Source organism: Pan troglodytes, chromosome 8 (assembly GCF_028858775.2).
Source record: "Pan troglodytes isolate AG18354 chromosome 8, NHGRI_mPanTro3-v2.0_pri, whole genome shotgun sequence".
Classification (NCBI taxonomy): domain Eukaryota; kingdom Metazoa; phylum Chordata; class Mammalia; order Primates; family Hominidae; genus Pan; species Pan troglodytes.
The window spans coordinates 118,411,928-118,417,901 of NC_072406.2; positions in this window are offsets into that span (position 1 = coordinate 118,411,928).

The following is a 5,974-nucleotide window of genomic DNA, read 5'->3' on the forward strand; positions in this document are numbered from 1 at the left end:
CCCAGTCTCAGGTGTTCCTTTATAGCAACACAAAATGGACTAAGACACCTAGGCCTTTTTATAATTAGAAAAAACGTATTCACCTATGTGAGCTGGAACTGCATCTGTAACTGGTGTTAGTAATCCAAGACCCATGGGCCAAATCTGGCCTGCTAATTGGATATGGCCCTTGAGCTAAGAAGGTTTTGTTTTTATGTTTTTTGTTTTGTTTTGTTTTGTTTGCAGTTAAATTGCTGAAAAATATTTAAAAGAAGAATATTTTATGTCTAAAGATTATGTGAAATTCAAATTTCAGGGCTCCTAAAGTTATGTTGGAACACAGCCATGCCCATTCATTTATGTACTGTCTATGGCTGCTTTCACTCTACAACAGCCAAGCTGAGTAGATAGAATGGTGTTTGGCCCATGGTGCCTAAAATACTTAGTACGGTCTTTTTCAGAAAAAGATTGTGGATCCTCAATTTATGACATTCCTGATTTTTGGGACAACACCAATTTCACATATTATCATCTATTATGAATATATGTGTCCTAGTCATTTGAAAAACATGTACTCTAGCTAGAAATCCCCATCTGAATAGTATAAAATGATTCAACTCTCAAAATAATCAAGTCCATGGAATGAAATAGGCACTTGAAACAGCAATGTATTGCTCTTCATTTTTTTCTTTATTGTTTATTTCTTTTGCTCTCCCAGTTCTTGTTTCTCATTCACGGCCCAGTGAAGAGTCCAGATTTTGGCTATATTTATTTAATACTGAATGACCACAGGATCCTTCATGGTAGAACACCCTCAGGAACAACACGTGGTTCAGCTTATTGGATATGAGCCAGCAGCTGTGCTGCGAATGTCAAGGTTCTCTCATGCACATGGGGCTCTGGCAATCCAAAGAAAAATGAGACACAATCCCTGCCCTTGAAACACTTCCAACATATAGAAGAACATCACCAAAGCTGGGAAGGCACAAGATGCATTTGCTAAGTAATCTGGTACTGCAGTTTCTACACCATTATGGTAGTTATCCATAGGTCCTTGGCAATATATAAAATAGTGTTTTATAAACACAAATTGGTTCATTTTAAAAACTATTATTTCCACATTTGTAATCTATGTTTTAAGTTAAAGCCATCTTTATTTCATCAAACAATAATGAGTTATAGTGATGACACTTGTATATATTTTAATACTTTATTGACCTTATTGAGGATATGTCCAAAGCACAGAGCAATAATCATCATCATCATCATCATCATCATCATCATCATCATCATGATGTGCAAGAAATGCCAAAGTCTAGAAACTGGTTGACAAGACCAAGTTGTGGAATAATGGTTGGAAAAGTTCAAAGTTGAGGTTAGTGTGTTCAAATCGCCCAGAGTCATGATTGCCAAGTGAAAGAATTTAAATGTAATTTATGAGTCAAAGGGGAGCCATTAAAAGTTTTTGAGCTAGAGAATGACATAATTAGAGCTGTACTTCAGGAAGATTAATCTGGCAGCAGGAAGGATTGGCTGTGGAAGAGACTGAAATCAGGGAGCACATTTTAAAGAAGATTGTTACTTCCAAATGAGATGTAATGAAGTCCTGAAACAAGGAACTGTCACAGTGGGAATGCGGGGGAAAAAAAGAACAGATGGGAGACACACGTGTGGGGTCAGACTTGATGGGACACCGTGACTAACTGAATAAGAGCGTTAGAGAGCAAAAAGAGTCAAAGAAGCCTCCATGCTTAAGTGCTAGGTGACTGGACCAACTTGGGTGCCATCAACAGAAATAGGAAATGGGGAGAAGGAACACATTTGAGAGTGATTGCAAGACGCAATATTAATTCTAAAATAAAAAGCAAAAGCTAGTCCAGATTTAAGTCACAGTGTATAGCCACTGAAAACAGGAATTTGACTAGGTAAGTGCTTTAACACTTCATGTCCTTTTCACTACACTGCTTGGAGCTATGCCTGCCTAGGGCACATACAACAGAAATCTATAGATCTGTATTTCCAGAGGACTGTAAGTTCACCGTATTTTGCAAATCTAAGCAAGCAGATACAGTGAAGGTTAGTCCCCCTTAACCAACAAAGCAACACAGAGGAAAACCATCAAAACACCTGACATTCTTACAGATTCCTTCGTTTCCAGACACAATGAGTCTCCAAAATTTCATAGGAAACCTGCATTGTTTGTGTACATTGCCTGGATCCATTAGCTACTAACTTGACTCAGAAAAACAGCCAGTATGCTACACTGTAAAATTGTCACTCCAACTACCTTAGTTACCAGCACCTAGGACCATGGATCGTAAATAATTCTAACAATTCTAACCTTCAAGAATGTAATGAATTATGAGCTTTTCATCAGAAGACATGAGGATCAATAGAAGCAGAGGGTTTCTAGATAAGCACATTCTATAATTACTGCTTAGGACTGAATAAATCAATTTAATATCACAATTCAGAAAAGTTTTCAAAAATGTATTTTCCCCCCAGATTTATTAGAGTAATGGTGTGTGTTGGTTCATGGTTCCATGCCATCTTCTTTTTAATATAACGTTTTAAGGAAATTTAATTTCTACTTCAAAAGGAGTTACATAAAACATCAATTTTCTATAACTGTATTTGACACATTTATGTTTTATTTTTTTTCCCTGGAGGAGATGAATCAATCATTCAGTTACTTCTCAATTTATCTTATTTTTTTCAGCGAGCCAGCAACTTAAATTTATCAGGCTTCTTTAGCAATTAGATAACAAATAGGTATTTAACTATTCTTTACTTGCAATCTAATAGTTCAGGTAATGAGGCTGAAATAAACTGCATGATGCATGTCAAGCTGGACATTTCTTTCCAATTTAATATTCCTCTTGCAGAATAATTAAAAACACACACTTGCTGATCACCTACACAGTCCAGAAAATTGTAAATAATTGTACACATCAATGCTAAATGCCAATAACTATTTAAAAATTCATTTTGATTATTTCTGTTGTAAAAAGCAAATTAAAAATTAACACAGGCCATAACACAAATGCTTGTATTTATTTTGAGGCCTGTGTGTATTAATATAAATGATTAAAACTTTGCTGGTCGTCGAAAAAATTGTTTGCAATGGAAATAAGAGGACTGCTTACAGCTCAACATTGTAAACTCCTCAAATATTTAATAACTGATGATGTTTTGAATGTGAATAAAGAATCTTGATAAAACTAATGTCATCTAGCTCTTCAAGGTTTCTTAGTGTTCCTCTCAACAAGGTATTGTATTCATGACTTTAAAAGCATGGGTTAAGTATTCTATAAGAAAATAAGAGATGTATGAATGTACAACGAAAAAAAATTAGGCATATAAGAGGAAGCTCTTACAAAAGGAGGAATATTAGATGTTAAAGGAAGTTACTCTTTAAAGTTCATAGAACTTCTTTTGCTATTGAATTAAGCTCTATTCCCCAAATAGCTTCAAGAACTCAAAGTAAAAAGGGAAACAGCAGACCTTGGTGGTCCTATAAACTTCTCACCCAAAGATTTGAACAGAGAGGCAAGTCCCTCTCCCTTCCTCTCTTAGTTCAGAGTGCCCCACGGAGGCACAACCTCCTGAAGCCAGGGTCCCGAGGGCACATCATTATAACTCAACCCCAAGAGTAATCAGGATGTTTGGAAGTAAATGAAGGTTTTTTTTTGAAGGGAGGATAATCAATAATAATTACAAAACAGCCCTTGTAGAATTCATTTTCAATCAGGGATAATTTTTAAATGAGAAGTTGAAGGAAAAGTTTAGAGAGATTATCATGCATCTTGATATCATAAAATTTTTCATCCCTGGCATCTTGTGAATCAGTTTCCCTGTCTTCATTTTTTATCTTTTAAATTCAGCCAAGTAATTTTCAGAAGACAACGCTTTCGTTTTTTAAATATTGGGGCTTTAAAAATATCTTTCCTTTTGTTTTTAATCATATACTTAATATGTCATGAGCCTGAAAATGGAATGGTGACTGGTCATCTTTTATGAGGGGTTTCTAATAAATTGAGGATTTTATATCAAGAATAGGTTTCCCTATTCCTTGAGCAAAGCAAAGTTACAGAATCAGACTCCAGTCTAACCTTGTAAGCATTAGCCAGCATTCTAAATTTTTGCTTGATGCCAAAAGTGTCTGATTCCCCAAAGCATTGTATTTGACTTCAGAAATTAAGAACTTGCATTAAACTACTGATAATTCATACAAATTCTAGCCCCTAAGTAGCACATACATATACAGTACAGTATTATCTCCTTTACTATTGAATATTGGATGTGTTGATTGTATTAATTTCTGAAAAGGATGCTTAGCAAAGCAACTGAAGCTAACCAAATATAGAGATGGCTTTGAATTATCAGTGTCCTAGTGATTAAAGTTGTAACTAGAGTTAATAACCAATTTCTACCTTAAAACACGTGCTAAAATTGTTTTCTTGCTTGAATATTCTTCTAAGCATAATTTATAACTAGGGATAGCTTTTTCAGATACTCAGTTGAAAATTGATTATCCGTCCCCTTGTCTGGGCCCTTCTACCAATTGCATAGTTACTTCATGGTGACTTTTCTGCCAATGTTACAAGTGCAACTAATCCTACAAAAGGGAAGATTTGTGTTAAACCTTTTCAGTAAATCAAGTTTCTGTGCCTGCAACATCCCTCTCAGCTACAGTAAACAATCTTCCCAGGGAGAGGGAGGACGGAGAGAGAAATAGGAAGTTCTTAGCAGATAGTTCCTGCACTCCAGACACACTGATCCCTTATTGCATGGCTGCTTTTGACTTTATTTTAATCCCTCCAGAGAAGCCAGGATGATGCAGGCATCTAGCTTAGTACATAATCCAGCCAGCTCAGTAACGAAAAGCTTGTGAATAGCAAACATGAAAATCTTCATAAGTAGTAAACATAGAAAGAGACTAGCAGGAGGACAGTAAGTTCTTGATTTCAGACACCATGAAAAATTGCCTCTAGTAGATCAAGAGTGGAATCACACCCCTTTGGAGCACAGACTTAATAACCAAAATAAGTATCCTTTGCTTTTGGAAGGTACATCAACACTAGCCACAGTTTTTTTTTTTTTAAAAAAAAGAGAGAGAGAAAAAGGAAAAAATAAAGATGAAATAAGGAAATAAGAAAGAAAGAAAATGGCAGGTGGATCCTGAAAAAGGCACACTGGTCAAAAGAATTGCAAATGATATTTGTTATTAATACACAGGATATCCTTTTCAGTGGGCTTTAGGACACTCTCAATGGGAAGACTCCAACCTGTCTATAATGACATCCAATTGTATTTTATCTTGTGCTCAATATGGACAAACTGTTCTATTTTATAGAAATAAGTATGATCTATATGATCTCGTTTCATTCATGTGAAATATATAATGTTTTTGCATTCCTTTTCTACACAGTCTTACCACTATTATAGTGAGCAAAATACACAGCGCACTAATTAAAAGCACTTGTTTAAAAGTCAGAAAAACATAAGTTTGATGCTAAAATCACCTATTAGCTATGTGATCTTAGGAAGACTATTTGGCTTTTTTATGTCTTAGTTTATTATTTGTAAAATGATGGTAAAAGTATCCATCTATAGGATATTTGTGGGTATTAAGTGAGATAATGTAGATAGCTCCTGGAATATATGTATTCAATATTACTTATTATGGTGATATTGATAAGATTGTCAGCATTGTTTTTAAAAATCATTTATTATTTCCCAAAGTAAGTTGACTCCACTCCCTGGGCTATTTAAAGAAAATAGATACATACTTAGCTTCAGGCTTGTACACCACGACTACCTTAATATTTTTCTCTTCCATCTTGGAAAAGAGAATATTCATGGTTTGGGGAAGTGTACTGTACTATGCCTTTTTCTTATCTGCATCAGAGCACTTTTAATTATCTCTTGCAGTGAAATGGAAGAATAAAATGAGGATATACAGCTCAAATTCATCTGGAACAGGATTAGTGAA